The sequence below is a fragment of the Sorex fumeus genome, unplaced genomic scaffold (genome assembly GCF_029834395.1).
Source record: "Sorex fumeus unplaced genomic scaffold, SorFum_2.1 ptg000008l, whole genome shotgun sequence".
NCBI lineage: Eukaryota > Metazoa > Chordata > Mammalia > Eulipotyphla > Soricidae > Sorex > Sorex fumeus.
The window spans coordinates 14,145,962-14,164,296 of NW_026606065.1; the positions used below are offsets into that span (position 1 = coordinate 14,145,962).

Genomic DNA, 18,335 nt, shown 5'->3' on the forward strand with positions numbered 1-18,335 from the left:
GGTGTGGAACACATTCTTACCTCTGCTAATCAAAATTTCACTTTTACATTATTAAATAACCAATTGTGTACTTCCAGGCGACTCCTCTTATAAATATCGTTCCTCCTATGAGAAAGGAAAAATAACATATAAAACAACTTAGTAGACATAGAAGTCCATTTTAATAAAACCTCTACTCTATTAAACATTCTCAATTTACCTAAAAGACATATACCCTCCATAAGGTTTAGGAATAAGCTCTATAGATGTTTTTCACATTTACAGTTTCCCTGATATCAACATAAACTATAGTATCTGTAAGGATTTATGTATGCTTTGAAGAACAGTAAGGAATAGGAGTACTCTCATAGTTTAGTGGTTCAGATAATCTTTATGAACAATCTTCAATCTTAATAATCAAGACATGATTAGGGTTCAACATAATAAATATTCAATTACTTTCTGGGTTTATATAAGTGATTTCTGGAATTAAACATAAAGAAACAAATATGTATATGAGTTGGCAAAATATAATGATTAAGGTTGCCAAATTATTCACTCCTCTATCACCTAGTCTTGTTACAAACTTAACTTCTCAATAGGTCTCTTTCCTGGCCACTATGTGAAATATCAAGTCTCAGGACAGAGATAGTACAATGGGTAAGGTGCATGTCTTGCCCGTTGGTGGACCTGGGTTCAATTCCCCGCACCACATATGGTCCCCTGAGCCTTGCCAGGAGTGATGACTGAGGGCACAGAGCCAGGAGTAAGCCCTGAGTACCACTGGATTTGGCGAGGAACCAATAATAATAACTCTTCTCCTATTTTACAACTGTCTCACTCTTCTTGTATTTTTCCTTTAGTTTTACTCTCCATCTAGAAAACTTAACTCCATGAATGCAGGACATTTCAACCACTCTGGTTCACAGGCATATCCCTACTACCAGGACGAGTATTAATATTTAAGAAACTCAAGAAATTAACACAAAACATTCTATAAAAATTCTTCACTACTCAAGACCTAACACCTTAAAGGGATTATCGTACAAATATGTTGAAAACAGAAACATGCAGAAATTAACTTTAATGATAAATTTCTTTTATTAGTAAAAGATCAGATCTATTATTTTCTTTCATGCCTCTTCATGTATTTTGGTGTATCAGTTTTGCTAATTTCCCTCAAATCTATCACTTTGTATTGACTGTTCCTTAAGCAGTAATATACATGGAAAGTATATACAAAACTACACAGGCAAATCTGTTTTCTATCCTCTTTAAAACAAAGAAAAATTTTGTTTTTGTGTACTGATAGAATAAAAAAAAAATCTAATGTAAAAAGAGGGCTGTAGTAATAGTACAGTGGGTAGGGAAGGTGTTTATCTTGCACTTGGCTGATGCAGGTTCAATCCCCAGGAGTTATCCCCAAGCACAGAATCCTGAGCACTGCCGGTTGTGGCCCTCAAACAAACACCCCCCCCCAACCCCGCTCAAAAAAAAAAAAAGAGATAAGCAGGCAAAAAGAGAAAGAAAAATTTAAAAATTCTCAGTATCAAAGGGATTTATTTTCTATTAAGAATCTATTTTTTTCCCACTAGAGAGAGCAACTACTACTCAACTTTGGCCTATTCTTGCTGGCCCAAAACTAACAGAAGTTAATTTCCAAGAAGTCGGAAAAACACTTTTTTCTAAAGGTGAAATCTCCAAAAGTTTAGATGAAAATAACAAACCTGTTTAAGATCAAAACAAATTCTTCTCCAGGGAAAATTTGTTCTAAATTTGCCATTTCTGATTTTAACAGGTTTTCTTGTTACTCAGTTGATGAGGTAAAGCATTTTTCATAAAAATGGCAAAATCCCAGCCTTTCTCCTCTCAAGAATTAAAGGAGATAAAAGAGATTTTTCCTGGGAGATACTCCTTTGCAAGGAATTCTCCCTACCCAAAAGAATTCGTGAATTTTGTGGCCCTGCTGCACAACCTGCTGACATGCTCAAATCCTGTGATTTTGGGGCAGGGATGGTGTGTATGTGGCACACTTAGTGGTGCTCAGGACTTAATCCTGGCTCTGCACCCAGGGATCACTCCTGGCATGGGTCTTACTCTGATCAGCTACGTGCAAGGCGTGCAAAGCAAGCACTTTCCCCTTTCCTATCTTTCCAGCCCCAAATCCTGTGACTTTTTATCTGCACCTCTGACACCATGAGAACCAGCTGACTTAAGACTGAATTGTTCATTCTGTTCTGGTCTTGACAAAATAGCCTAAATAGAATGATTTGAGAGGTATGTTCAAGTAGGCTGTTTTCAAGGTTCCTAAGAAAGAATTTTGCTGACTAAATTACAAACTATAATCCAAAGAAGCAAATTATAATCCAAAATTTAAGGAGGAGAAGCTCGAACAAGAAACTACCTCAATACTGAATAAGAAGCCTACCACAGATTTTTAAATATGACAAAGATTTTTCCATCAAACCTCATTAAGGAGAATAATCTGATAATTACTTTTTAATACCTCAGGGAAAGTTGCCTTTCTCCCAAAGAAACAAAGTTACTGATTAATCTGTAAGACATTCTTGATTTTTTACAGCTGCCCTGTCCAGCACCACATTTGGCTTGTAAATAATTGAAATGTGCTTAGTGTGACTGAGAGCTGAGTTTTCAAAAATGAATTTAATAAGTGTAAAATAAGTGCACTAATTAAAATGTGTCATCTCAAATTATACACTGTATTTAAAATACTTAAAACATGAAATTCCTAAATACCTAGTACATATAAATATAATTATCTTATTACCTTATGCCATAGTGATTGAGATATTATTTTAAATATGTTGGCCTAACTAAAAAATTACAAAAATTATTTTTATCCATTTATTTTTATTTTGAATAAAATTACAAAAATGTCTTATTTATGTGTATTATTTTCTATAGAATATCTCTCAGTCTGGATATACCAAAACACCTCTTTAAATGTTGGAGAATACAGTAACTGCCACAAAAATAGCATTAAGTTCACAAAAATTACGCACCATTTCTGAAACTACAGGGATGTTCTTGGGTGCATTACATCAGGAGAAAGAGACCTCCAATATGTACACAGGACAGATTCCAGGTATACATATCAAGAAAAATGTGGGAGATGCTTCACATCATTCACATTGATTCTTAAATAATAACTAACCACTCTGAACACAGTCTGAATTAGGAATCTAAAAGGGATATAAAAACGTCTGAAACTAAGGGGCACAGCTCAGAAGTTCCTTAAGATGGACTGTAGACCTCAAGAGATGCGAAAATTCTCTCACTTTAAACAACAGACTTGACTTGAACTATGAACACAAAATAGATACCCTGAGGTTTTTCTTTCTCCTAAGACTGAGGGTAAGAATTGAACAAATTCAAGTCTATAACCAGGAATAAAGGAACCACTTCTAATCAATAAAAGAGCCAATAGTTCCAGCTTCTGAATTCCATTCCTAAGTAAGCAGCCATGGGGACAAATTGGTTCAGAAGAGCCTGGAATACAAATATGATGCCCAATTTTTTTTTCTTTTTGAGTTGCAGGGGAGGGAATAGAGAGGGAGAAAGGGTGATGTTAGGTATGGATTCCAGGCCTCCTGTGTGCACTTTTACCAATAAGCCCAACCTAAGAAGCTCAAACTTAAGAAGCAATGGGTGTAAAGATACCACACTATGAATCTACCTACCCTTAAAAATTCCATAGGAAGGGTCCATATTGCCAACAATATGCCATTTCTCAATAAGTAAAGATTCACTTTATTCCATTTTAGGGGAAAAAATTACTAGTTTTTAGCTGAACACTAGATGAGACAAAAAAAACTTGCAGGTAGGGGCCATGTATTAAAAAAGCATACATATCTTAAATATTCACAGTCAATAAAAGAAGAAGATCACACATAATAGACACGGTTACTTATTATAGAAAGAAGGAATAGCACATTCAAGTTAGATAAGGAACTCCATTATAAGAGATATATGGAGTCAAAGACCAACATTTGGGATATGGGACTAATGGAGGAAGAGAGCAACTAATATGTAGTTATGTTCAAGTATGCAATACATGGTAGATTAGCACTGTAGCACTGTCCTCCCATTGTTCATCGATTTGCTCGAGCAGGCACCACTAACATCTCACAACAAATTGTGAGACTTGTTAATTTGTTGTGAGACTTGTTGTTACTATTTTTGGCATACCGGATATGCCACGGGAGCTTGCTAGGCTTTGCCATGTGGGTGGGATATTCTTGGTAGCTTGCTGGGCTCTCCACAAGGGGCGGAGGAATTGAACCCGGGTCCACCACATGCAAGGCAAACGCCCTACCTACTGTCTATCGCTCCAGCCCACATGGTAGATTAAATGCATTTAATATTAGGTATTAGTCAATTTGGAGTCTTTTTTCTCCCCCCACCCTTATTCTGGGGGGTGGTGGTTCCAGGAATCAGATCCACAGTCTCACACATGCAAGGCAAGTACTCTACTGCTGGATCCATTTTCTTGGGTCTTCTATCCATGAATAAATAAGATGTTCAAAACAAGAGCAAACCTAGGAGTCTTCAGAATGTCATTCTCATAACACTATGAAGTAAGATTCCTCTAATAGCTAAGTTCCTTAGCAAAACTGATGAGGAGGATGCTCTCTTGGGAAGTCTATTCAGCTACCAATTTTTCTAAGTCTCATTCATCCAGGTTATAGCATAAACAGAAAAGTTGCTTTCTGTCTCTCTCTAAGAGAGCAATTTCAATACTCTAGTTTCTTAAATGGGCTGGAGTGATAGCCCAGAAGGTAGGGTGTTTGCCTTGCACGTGGCCGACCTGGTTTCGATTCCTCTGTCCTTCTCGGAGAGCCCAACAAGCTACTGAGAGTATCCCACCCACACGTCAAAGCCTGGCAAGCTCCCCATGGCGTATTCAATATGCCAAAAACAGTAACAACAAGTCTCACAATGAAGACATTACTGGTGCCCACTCGAGCAAATCAATGAACAACGGGAGGACAGTACTACAGTCTCTTAAATATTTCTTTAATGTGTATGGTATATTATATGGCTCTGAGTATCTGAGGCATAGTTTGATTTCTTAATTGCATTTTGTTTTCTTCTTGGTTGGTAGAGATCCAATACCTTGCTAAGAATTGAAAGTACTCTCTTTCAAGGGCTAAACTTGCTAATTTACTCGTATTCCTAAATAACTAAGCCACTCAATACCTGTCTGACTCTAAAGATACCACCACACTCAGATGGTTTTTAACCCTTTTTAATTCACATACAAAAAAAAAAAAACAACACCCACGTTCATCGGTGACATCTCTCATTTTCAAAAACTGATAAGCAAAGTTGAGATAATCATAATCATTATAGCAGAAGGGAAATGCAAGGAAATCATTACTCTAGAAACTTTTGCTGTCACTGCTTACTCAGCAAAACGGAAAAAATAAGACAGCTATCCATGTAATATACCATACACATTAAAGAAATACTTAAGAAACTGTAGCACTGTAGTAGTGTCCTCCCGTTGTTCATCAATTTGCTTGAGGAGGCACCAGTAACATCTCCATTGCGAGACTTGTTACTGTTTTTGGCATATCGAATACACCATGGGGAGCTTGCCAGGCTCTGTTATGCGGGCGGGATACTCTTGGTAGCTTGCTGGGCTCCCTGAGAGGGATGGAGGAATCGAAACCGGGTAGGCTGCATGCAAAGCAAACGTCCTACCCGCTGTGCTATCGCTCCAGCCCATTTAAGAGACTAGAGTATTGAAATTGCTCTCTTATAGAGAGACAGAAAGCAATTTTTCAAAGTCAGTAAGAATAATCTTTTGAACAGCAATGTTTTCTTACTGATACCAAATAGAGAACAAAAAAGCAATATAAAACAGAAACAAAGGACAAAAAGTCAAAACATTTTAGAAATACCTGAGTAATGAAACAAGACCAACAAGAGAAGGCTAATAAAACTCATACCTAGTTCCTTAAAAAGATAGACAAAACTATCAACCTTTATCTAGACTCAGCAGGAAAAGAAGAAAATTCAGTGAAAGAGGAGGTCTTCGAACTGATACTACTGAAATACAAAGCCCACAAGAGATTATTACAATTATATATGCCAACAAATAGGGCACCCTAGAAGAAATGTGTAAATTTCTAGAAGCATACAATCTTATGAGATGAGTCAGGAAGAAATACAAACTATTACTAGCATGGGGACAATCAGTAGAGCAAACCCCAGCATACAAAAGTCCAGGACAAGAACGTTTCTCTGATTAATTCTACCAAACATATGAGGAAAAAGTAGTATCAAATTATTATCAACAAACATAAATCCAAATTCTGGACTAATAATAGCAGCAAAACTAATTCAATAATATATTAAACGGCTTATACACCAAAATCAAATGGTACTTATTGCAAGGATTCAAGGACAGTTCAACTCCTGCAAATCAATGTGCACAAAATACTTCATTAACAAAGTGAAAAATAGATGTGCACAATGTGCACAAACTAGTATGCACAGTTCAATATTTAACAAAATTGAACATCTGTTTATAAGAAAAATATCATTCAACAAAGTGGGTATTGTGGAAATGAATCTCAATTTTCATTTCATTTCATTTTCATCATCCTGTTAATCGTCGATTGCCTCAAGCAGGCCCCAGTAACGTCTCTTTCATCCTAGCCCTGAGATTATATTCACAGCTCTTTAGGAGAATGAGACCCATCATTGTTACTGGTATTTGGCATATTGGGTACGCCACGGGGAGTTTGCCAGACTCTGCCCTGTGGGCAGGCTACATTCGATAGCCTGCAAGTTTGTCCAAAGTAGGAATGAGATAGTAAGATGTCATAAAGAAAAGTTTTGATAAGATGTCGCACGGCCGCGATGGGATTACACGGCGTCAGGGGGCCAGGTGGTGGGTGTGACCCCCGCCTACTGGAATTTGGAGGATCTGGGTGGAAGATGCTCGACTCCAATTCGAGTAGGCTTGGAGGTCTCGGCCCCGGAACCCGCGTGGCTTTGTCCCTCTGCCAGTACCTTCATGTGTGCGGAGAGTGGTCTCAGCATGGTGGTGGCTGGTCCTGGAGGTCTTCGGCTGCTGGAGCCCCGGTCAGGGCGGGGAGGAAAGCTCGACCCGCTCCCCTCCAAGGGGTCCCGGTGAGGGACACCCAGGCGCAGGGGTAAAAGACTGCACTGTTCAGAGACTATAAAATCCAGATCCCGGACGAGAACAGTGCAGTCTCAATTTAATAAAAGCAATATATCACAACTCCACAACTAACATTATATTTAATAGTGAAAAGTTTAAGGCTTTTCTTTTAAGGCCAGGAACAAACCAAGGATGTCTTCTTATGGTCACTTTTATTCAATGAACTACTGAAATTCCTAGCCAGAAATTTTAGGCAAGAAAGAGAAATAAAAGGCAGACATGTTGGAAAGGAAGAAGTGTCTATATTTGCAAATGAGATGACAATATCTGTATACCTTAAAGACTCCAAAAAATAATGTTAGAACAAACATATTATAGTTGTGGGATACAAAATTATATACAAAAATGTTTTGCACGTCTATAAACTAATATGAACTTCAGAAAGAGAAATTAAGGACCAGAAAGACAGCTCACTGGGCTGGAAGATATTCTTTTGCTGTAGAAGGTCTGGGCTTGATTCCCAGTATTACCTGGTCGCCTAAGCAGCACTGAACACTGAGCCAAGATTAGCTGCTGAATACTGCCAGATGTAGCACCAAAATCAAAGGAGAGAGAGAGAAAGAGAGAGAGAGAAAGCAATCCTACTTATAAATGCATAAATTCATACCTAGGAGTAAATATAACAAAGGAGGCTAAAGACATATATATTGAAATTGTAAAACAATGATAAAAAAATGAAAGACACATAAATGAAAAATTGTATGATGTGCTTATTGCACAAGTTAACACTGCTAAAATGGCCACACTACACAAAAATAATCTAAAAATCAATAAAATTCCTAAAAAAATTGTAATAACATATTTTGTAGAAACAATAATCCTAAAATTTGTATGAAACTACAAAAGATTCCCAAGATCTAAACAATGTTAAGAAGGGCTATCAAAATCAGGGAAACAGCTATAATGAAAACAGTATGTATTGGCTGGAGTGATAGCACAGCAGTAGGGTGTTTGCCTTGTGCACAGCCAGCCCGGCCGAGCCGGGTTCGATTCCTTCACCCCTCTCAGGGAACATGGCAAGCTACCGAGAGTATCTCGCTCGCACGGCAAAGCCTGGCAAGCTACCCGTGACATATTTGATATGCCAAACATAGTAACAACAAGTCTCAAAATGGAGACGTTACTGGGCCCGCTCGAGCAAATCGATGAACTACGGGAGGACAGTGACAGTGATATATTGGCATAAAGTCAGACATGTAGATCAATGGAATTGAACAGAGTCCAGAAATAAACCCATACATACACAGTCAATTAATTTGTAACAAAGTGACCAATTCTATACAGTGAGGAAAGAAAAGTCTCTTCATTAAATACCGGTAGAAAAAATAGATACTCACCTGAAAAATGAAACTTATACATAAATCAACACCAAAAGAAATAAAGATCTGAATGTAAAACTGAAAACCAAAAACCTCCTATTAGGAAATGCAGGGGGAACAAACTCCTTGATATGAGTCTTGGTTGTGGCTGACACCAAAACCAAAGGAAACAAAAGCAAAACCAAACCAAAAAAAGAAAATCCCAGTAATAACTAAAAGTTTCTGGATGAATCCATCAAATAATGAATCCATCACCAAAATGAAAAGACAAGCTACATTTGTTTGCAAATGATATCTTCAAGAAGGGGTTAATATCCAAAATACGTTAAATATCATACCACTCAACCTCAAAAAATTAAACAATGTAATTTTAAAAAGGCTTTCACTAGACATAGTTATAAAAAATACATATACAAATGGCCAACTAGTACATGAAAGTATGTTTAATGCCATTAATAATAGGGAAACACAAATCCAAACCAAATTTAGCTAGCATCTCACATCTGCTAGAAAAAATATTATTAAAAAGATAAGAAACAAGAAGTACTGAAGAGAAGTGAGAAATGACAACCTCTGTGTAGTGTTGTACAAACTAGTACAGTGATTATGAAAAACAATATGAATTCTTAAAGCATTTATTTCATTTTTCATTTTTCATTTCATCATCCTGTTAATCGTCGATTGCCTCGAGCAGGCACCAGTAACGTCTCTTTCATCCTAGCCCTGAGATTATATTCACGGCTCTTTAGGAGAATGAGACCCATCATTGTTACTGGTATTTGGCATATTTGGTAGGCCACGGGGAGTTTGCCAGACTCTGCCCTGTGGGCAGGCTACATTCGATAGCCTGCAAGTTTGTCCAAAGTAGGAATGAGATAATAAGATGTCGCGCGGCCGCGAATGCGGCCGCGCGGTTCCGGGATCTGGATTTTATAGTCTCTGAGTCTTGGCCGCTGATGGGATTACACGGTGCCAGGGGGCCAGGTGGTGGGTGTGACCCCCGCCTACTGGAATTTGGAGGGTCTGGGTGGAAGATGCTCGACTCCAAATCGAGTAGGCTTGGAGGTCTCGGCCCCGGAACCCGCGTGGCTTTGTCCCTCTGCCAGTACCTTCAGGTGTGCGGAGAGTGGTCTCAGCATGGTGGTGGCTGGTCCTGGAGGTCTTCGGCTGCCGTAGCCCTGGTCGGGGCGGGGAGGAAAGCTCAACCCGCTCCCCTCCAAGGGACTCCGGGAAGGAACACCCTTGCGCGGGGGCAGAGACTGCACTTTTCTCGTCCGGGATCTGGATTTTATAGTCTCTGAGTCTTGGCCGCTGATGGGATTACACGGTGCCAGGGGGCCAGGTGGTGGGTGTGACCCCCGCCTACTGGAATTTGGAGGGTCTGGGTGGAAGATGCTCGACTCCAAATCGAGTAGGCTTGGAGGTCTCGGCCCCGGAACCCGCGTGGCTTTGTCCCTCTGCCAGTACCTTCAGGTGTGCGGAGAGTGGTCTCAGCATGGTGGTGGCTGGTCCTGGAGGTCTTCGGCTGCCGTAGCCCTGGTCGGGGCGGGGAGGAAAGCTCAACCCGCTCCCCTCCAAGGGACTCCGGGAAGGAACACCCTTGCGCGGGGGCAGAGACTGCACTTTTCTCGTCCGGGATCTGGATTTTATAGTCTCTGAGTCTTGGCCGCTGATGGGATTACACGGTGCCAGGGGGCCAGGTGGTGGGTGTGACCCCCGCCTACTGGAATTTGGAGGGTCTGGGTGGAAGATGCTCGACTCCAAATCGAGTAGGCTTGGAGGTCTCGGCCCCGGAACCCGCGTGGCTTTGTCCCTCTGCCAGTACCTTCAGCATTTATAATAGAAATATTCAATCAAGCAATCCCGATTGTTGATACCCTCCCCAAATAAAAACATTAACTGAAACAAGATACACGAACCTCTGTGTTCACTGAGCATCATGATTTACAACAGTCAAGTCACAGAAACAATCTGTATTTATCAATGGATGAATGTAGCACTGTAGCACTGTCCTCCCGTTGTTCATCGATTTGCTCGAGCGGGCACCAGTAACGTCTCCATTGTGAGACTTGTTGTTACTGTTTTGGGCATATCAAATACATCACAGGGAGCTTGCCAGACTCTGCCGTGTGGGCGGGATACTCTCGGTAGCTTGCCAGGCTCCCTGAAAGGGACAGAGGAATCAAACCCCAAGGTGTGTCTCAGCCTCCCTCCTCCTACCCTGGACATCTGGACAGTGCACGTTGGTCTGTTAGTTCACCCCTTATACTCACTTCAGTGGATGAATAAAGAAAATATGGCATATTCTACAATGAAACAATTCTTAGCCTCAAAAATAAAATCTTACAACTTTCAATACATGGATGAACTTTGAGGGTACATGCCAAGTGAATCAAATAAGAGAATAACAAAAGCTATGTAAGATCATTTTTATGTGGAATATAAAAGAAACTAAGAAGAACAAATACCTGACGATCTCACGTATATGTGACATTTAGAGTAACAGGACAAGGGAATGCAAAGGCAGGATACGTAGACTACCCTTGACCCTAGATTATAAAAATCAGGACAGGGAAGGGAAGAAATAAGAGGAAGAGTGAAAGGAAAGAAATAGTAAGAGGCGAATAGGAGGCAACAATGGCAGGGGCCTCAGACATACTGCTGGTGTGGAGGTATGGTATGAATATACACCTAATGCTGCAAACATGAGACTCAAACCAACCAAAATAACCAAACTTAAAAAACATGCCTGCCAAGGAGGCAGACCGTGGGGTGGGAGGGAACCTGGAGACACTGATGGAGAGAAGCAGAACACTGTGGTGGGTTGGTATTACAGAACACTGTATTTCTGAAACTCAACTATGAATAACTTTGTATAATACAAAGAGCCGTAATTTAAAAACAAACAAGTCACAAGCTCATAGATGTAGAGAACAGCCTGATGATTGCGAAAGGCAAGGGGAGGGAGAATGTTGGATGCTGGGCTGAAGGGAGACAAAAGACACAAACTTGTCATTACAAAATAAGTGAGGCTATAATGGACAACATGATGATTATAGTAATATTATATTGCATATTTGAAAGTTGCTGAGAGTAGATCTTAAAGATTCTCATCACAAGAAGTTTTATAAATACTGTGATTAGTTTACAACATACACAAATGTTAAATCATTGTCTTGTACACCTGAAACTACTATGTCAATTACACCTCAAAGAAAAAAATGGGGGCTTGCTCTTCAAGTCAGTGTTCTCCCTTGAATATGCATCTTGCTTGCTTGTCTCGTTCTTTGCTTGCTGATTTTCCCTTTGGGAAAAGCCCAGGTACTCTCTTCAACACGTATTTTCTGTCTTTCTCTCCTGTCACATCTTTCTAAGCAAGTTTCATTCAATAAAAATTACCTTGCTTCACTACAACAAAAACTTGAGGGCGGCCTGGGATAACTCAATGATGAAATACCTGCCTTACCAGTGTGAGACCTTGAGTTCCAGCCCTGGAACTGTTTCACACACACTAATAAGCACAATTCAGTTTAGCAACACTAACATTTAGGATTCCTAGTGCCACAACCAAGTGGGTAATAACTGAACTGTCCCTAAAGCCTATAAAGTCTGGAAAGCGCCACAACCAAGTGTGCATGAAACCACTGGCCCCACCCTCAGGAGAACAACATAAAGGGAAAGGAAAGAAAGGGGAATGTGACATCAGTAGCTTTAACTATGCTATTCTATTTAATTCCCACAAAAACATGAAAATTACTTTTCTTCCATTTAATAGGTAGAAATCTAAAGAGCGAAAGTTTAAAATCAAGAAATAATGAAAAAAGACCAAATAAAAAAAAAGGCAAACCATTTAAATGTATAAAACGCCAAGTCTACATTTAAACTTGCACAATCCTTTTTTTTTCTTTATTTTTAAATTTTTATTAAATTACTGTGAAATACAGTTACAAAGATTTCATGGTTGGGTTTCAGTCATACAAAGTTCAAACATCCATCCTTCCATTAGCGTACATTTCCCATGACCAAATATTCCCCTAATTCCTCATACAACAACCATGCCCCCCAACATGTCTCTATGGCAGGCACTTTTCTCTCTCTCCCCTTCCCTTCTCTTCTCTCTCTCTCTCTCTCTCCCCCCTTCCATCCTCTTCTCTGTCCCCCTCCTTTCCTTCCCCCCCCCTCTCTTCCCCCTTTTGGGCATTACAATTTGCAATACAGATACTGAGAGGCCATCATGTTTGGTCCTTTGTCTACTTTCAGCACACATCTTCCACCCGTCTCCCTTGCAACCATCATTGACTTAGTGGTCCCTTCTCTATCCCAACTGTCCTCTCCCCCAGCCCTTGAGGGAGGTGTCCAATCCTCCGGGCACTTAAACTTTCACAATTCTAAAGTCCAAACTTAAATTCTAAACTTGAACTGCTATAGGAAACAGGTTCATTCAGCATCAAACAATGAAATAAGCATAACTGCAAAAAGAAAAACAAACAGAATGCAATGTTAATGGAAAAACATTTAATAAACTGATTTTTCATGTAACGAGCATTTATTCCTGAGATCTTCACATTTCTCAGAGCCTCCTCATATCTGTACATATGAAAGCTAGGTTTTTTGGTTTTTTTTTTTTTTGGCTTTTTGGGTCACACCTGGAGATGCACGGGGATCATTCCTGGCTCTGCACTCAGGAACTACCTCGGTGGTGCTCAGGAGCCATATGGGATGCTGGGAATCAAACCCGGGTCGGCCGTGTGCAAGGCAAATGCCCTACCCACTGTGCTATCACTCCAGTCCCTATGAAAGCTAGTTTTAAAGAGCGAGTTATCTTCTAATTTTTATAAAATTGGATGTCAGCAGTGTCCAATAAAAATGTGATGCCTAAACATAGAATTGAACTTAGATTAAATAGCACTCTTGGGTTGGAGAAACAGTACAGCCTGAAAAATACTTGTCTTGCATACAACTAACCCAAATTCAATCTTTGGCACCCCATATGGACCCCCAAACAGCTTCCTGAGCACAGAAGGGTGTGATCAACCCCACCCCTGCACTCAAACACATTATCTCAAAACAGAATGTCAGTCTTAGAGAATTGTTAACATTATAGAAAATCCACATTTAACATTTAATATTGAAAATATTTTAAAAACCTAACACAAAGAGGATTGGGAGATAGCACATGTTCCCTACCCAAGATAAATTTGGTTAGGCCCGAGTTAAACATGGTCCCATAAACATCACTAGGTGCAGCCCCAGAGATCACGAGTTTCATGGTCACTGCAGGACCTGAGTACCATCTCATCCTCAGGCCACTATACTGCATTGTACCACTTCTAGTCAGGTCGGCAGATAACTGCCAATGGGGACCTGGGCACTCTTTAGAATGCACACTGCCCACAACATGTGTAGCATACATTAGTCACCTAATTTTGAGAGTATGTCAATGCTTGACTTATATAAAAATAAAGTTTAAAAAATGCTGTTTTTGCTCATCAAAGTCACCTGAGATTATATGAAAAGTAATGAAATAAAATTGGATTTAACGCATTACAAAATTTTCAGGGTTATATGTATAGCATAAAATAAACTTTCCAGTAACATAATACAGAATATCTTTGATTATATCATGCTGATTCATGATATAATCTTTTAGTAAAGTACAGCCCATATTACCAAAAACTAGATACTTTCATTGTGAAGAGAAAGAAAGAACCAATCATCTATTACCAACTTTAGGAATCTGACCAAAATTTCTTAAAATATTTCATCTTACTGGTTTTCTGATCAGAGAAACAAAGCTCAGAATAAAGAAAAATACTTAAAATCCTCTCACGACTTACTAGAAACTTGAAGACATCAAAAGTAGGTGTCAGAGATACCACTGTTCCAGAATAATCATGAATGAGGCAGTTGCATCCTAAAATGCAACTTTAGGGAATTCAATGAATACACCACGTTGAAAGTATGTAAGAACTGTTATTGGAGAAAAAAAAAAAAAGATGGGGCTGGAGCAATGGTATAAGAGGGTAGGACATTTGCCTTGCATGGGGACAATCGAGTGTGGTTTAATCCCTCGTACCCCATATGGTCCCTAGAACCTGCCTGAAGTGCACCCTGAGCACCCCCTGAGCCAGGAGAAAATCCTGAGTATAGCCAGATGTGGCCCCCAAATAAAAATCAAAGAAAAAAGGGTTTTTCACTTAACAAAAATGTTGCATAATACTATCAATGACATAATACTATACTGACAACATAATCCAATATTATGGATTCTCTCCAGACTAATTTTTTCAAAATAATTTTCTATCATTCATAAAGATGATTTAATTGGCACTGGAATGGCATAAGTTTATCCAAGCAGGAGACTTTTCTTTTTTTGACCACACCCAGCCATACTCTGTGCTTACTCCTGGTAGGCTGGGGGGGAACATACAGGGTGCCAGAGACCAAACCCAGATCACCCACCAGTAAGGTACAGTTCCTACCCACTCTCTCTAGACACCAAGAGATAATTTTAAATGGCATAATATGCCAGATAAGTATTTTTTTCTGTTAAAAAGAGGCTACTTTAAAAAATTTTAATTTAGCACATCACTCATGTCCAATTAAAGCACTGTTTTAAAAAAATATTCCATCATTTAAAATTAAATGGTGAAACCCAGGGTGGAGTTACCCACTCTATTCTGAAAAATCTAGGCCAGATTAACAATGTGTGCTTTGGAACTTTCTTGGAAAATGACTAGGTCTATTAAGAACGCTTTTTTTCTGAACCACCATTCAGCTTATTCATTTCTAAACCTTCTTCCTGACAAACTGAAGGAAAAAAAACAAGTAGTAACCAGAGAACATACTTGCCCTTTCCCCTAAATAAACCAAATATGAAGAGTCTATAGCAGCAGTATGGAGCTAATAGAATATTAAGAAGGTAGCAAAATATATAATTCTTAAGATTCCTTTTCCTGTTGAATCCTGGCAAAGGGCATAATTGTTCTACATACTGAATATGCCACATCTGTTTTACTGTATAAAAACATTAACTAACATAAACTAGTCCACAGTGTACAAGACTTTCCATAGAAGTTTGAAATTTAAAAAATTTAATTTGGTGTTCAGGCATTCAATTATACTCCTCATATATTCCCTAAAAAGCTTAGATTTTAAAAAAAGAAGAAAAGCAAATTTTTTTTTTTCCTGACTGTGATTTTCCTAAGAAGGTTTAAATTAGTAGGGCTTGTTTTACCAGTGACAGATTACAGGTAGAGAAACTGAGATTCACAGGCTAAATGACTCGTGCAAAGTCATATCCTGAGTCATCAAAGGTGTTTAAATCTTCTTACTTCTAGCTCTATGCCTGCTATACTCCGTGAATCCTTATTTAAATTCTGAAGAGCACAGAACCAACTGACTAAAAATATCAACAAGAATTTGTAGGCATGTGCTTTTTAAATAAACAGTCACCTAAAAATAAAAAGATCTGCTTTTGAGAGGCGGGGCAGCTTACTCCAGAAACAGTTATCTCTATTTACACTGGAAAAATCATCTTTAAAAATAAAAATATGAGGGATTCCTCACTTCCTACAATACACAATAATTGCTAGTTCAAAAAAAATTTTTAAGACGGCATGTATGTAACATAAACTACCGCATACTATTATGTACAGAAGTAAAAGTTTTAGGAAGTCAAATCCTGATTATAATAAAATGGGGAAATAAAACTTCCAAAACCGTTTACAAAGGTTTCCTGTCCAACTAAAATATAATATGTTGGTTCTCACATAATTCCCCTTCAGAAAAAAAAAAAAGAAAACACGAATTCTGTGCATAAGATCCTGCTAGCTTCGTTAAGCCAAGAGACCCTCAGGAAAATGATGCAATCACTTGCAACAATAAATGCGTAAAACAAAATCACGAACAAAGTTTATAAAACAATTTCCTGAAGTTCCACTTCGATATCAAATCTTCATTCCATCTTCCGGAGGGCCGCCACTATTTCCACATCCCCAACCTTCTGTTTGTAGGTCAGCCTTGCCTTGAACAAATCTGAACCCTGTTAATACTTCCCACCGAGCTGCCACTCAAATTCATTTCTCCTGGCAGGTCAGGTATACTGAATTCCTCCTCCTAAAACCGAGGCTCAGAGCAGCTGCCTGTAACAGATCCACGGGCTTGATGTCACTCGTTTGATGTAATTTTACAACTAGCGAAGAAATAAGACAAGAAGAGGCTTCGCTGAACGGCGAACCGAACTAAGACTAGGAAGCAAGAGTCTCGAACGCTTAGAGAGAGGTCGTAAGTTCAAATAAGCTCAACAAAGTTAAAAAGAGATTTCTGCAGACCCATTTCAGAAGGCGGGCGGCGGGGTGGGGCGGGGGTGGGGTGCGGTGGGGGGGGGTACGGAGTTGTAAATCCCAACTTCGAGCGTAAGTAAGAAAGGAATCGGAATGGGGAAGAGGGGGGGAAGGCACAGGTACCCCTGGCCCGGCAGGGGTGAAGCAGATACCCAGAGAGCAAGGATGCAGCGAGGGGGGTCCCCGAAGGCAAGAAGCCGGGCGGGCTAGAGCTCCCCGGGATCCCTCCGAAACCGACAACTGGGGGGCGGACGGAGATGAAGCACCGGGGAGGATGCCGAGCAGCGCGGGAGTCCGGAGCGAAATCGCCCTGTGGGTGGGAACCGAGCGAGAAGCCGGGCGGGCCAGGGTCAGGGTCGTCGGGCGGGCACACGCCGGGAAGCGCCCCCGCTGGGGGGTACCCCGGCGAGAACGCCCACGAGCAGCCGCGCAGACGCCACGGTCTCCAGTCGAGGGACCCCCGGGATGCGGGAGAGGCGCGTGGGGAGGTGGGGATGGAAAGCGCCCAAGTGCCGAGAGGAGGCGAGGAGCGAGACGGGGCGCCCGGGAGGCAGCCGAGAGGCGACCGGCACGCAAAAAAAAAAAAAAAAGAAAAAAGTCTGGGAGAGCCGAGGTGAGGTGAGGCGCGGGCTCCGGCCGAGCGGGCTGAGGGATCAGCCCCCGGGACGACCCGGGAACCGCGGAGCGGCGGCGGCGGCGGGCGAGCGCGGGGCCGCGCGCGCGGTCCCCCGTCACCCCGCAGGACGCTGGCCACCGCCGACCCCACCGACCTTCATCGACCGGGGACACGGGGAGCCTCCCGGCCAGCTGAGGGGACGAGGAGGAGGAGGAGGAGGAGGCCGTTTCCTGCCGCCGGGCCCGTGAGAAAAGGAGACCGGGGGAGGCGCAGGGGTCGTGGGTGTCGGGGTGGGGGGAGACGCAGAGGACAGTTAAGGGGCTCACCTCTCTCGCCCGGCTCGGCCTCCTCCACCGCCTGTCGGGCGGAGGAGTTCGTCGTCCAGCTGCAAGAAGTCGGCCCTCCCCGGGTGAAGCACCATCCCGCCTCGAGGGCCCCCCCTCACTTCGCCATCGCCGCCGCCGCAACCACCGCGGCTGAGGCTCAGCGAGCGGGTTCGTCACAGCCGCTCGGCGACTGGCCCGGCGCGGCCGGCGAGCATGCGCAGTGGCGTCGGCCCCGAGGGAGCCCCGGCCCGCCGGCGCTACCTGCGATCAACAGGTCCCAGTGCGTGCGGCCCCGCCCCCGCCCCGCTCTCACCTCCCCCTTCCCCCCCTCCCCGCCCCCCCGCCCTCCGCGTTAGGCCCTCCCCCTCGCCGGCCAGGCCCCGCCCCCCGGGGCTCGGCGCCCCGCCCCTCCGCCGCCTGCCTAAGTCTCCGGCCGCGGATCCGGTTCCAGCCCCGGCGCTCACTGAGATTTGGAGAGATTTTTTTTTTTTTTTTGTCCGCCCTCTGCGGTTCCCGCTCCCGAGTTCCCGCGAG

The 18,335-nt window shown here is 41.8% G+C and overlaps 1 protein-coding gene across 9 annotated transcripts in view; it reads right to left on the reverse strand.

Annotated features, from left to right (window-relative positions):
* Positions 1-17,890, reverse strand: part of FAM135A (family with sequence similarity 135 member A) — a 142,701-nt gene extending 124,811 nt beyond the window's left edge. For all 9 annotated transcript variants that reach the window (XM_056109611.1, XM_056109600.1, XM_056109591.1 and 6 more), the window contains exons 1-2: positions 17,802-17,890; positions 21-105 (exon numbers count right to left, since the gene is read on the reverse strand). The gene's annotated coding sequence lies outside the window, so the exon portion shown is untranslated. The remainder of the gene's footprint in view (positions 1-20; positions 106-17,801) is intronic.
* Positions 17,891-18,335: the final 445 nt, after the last annotated feature.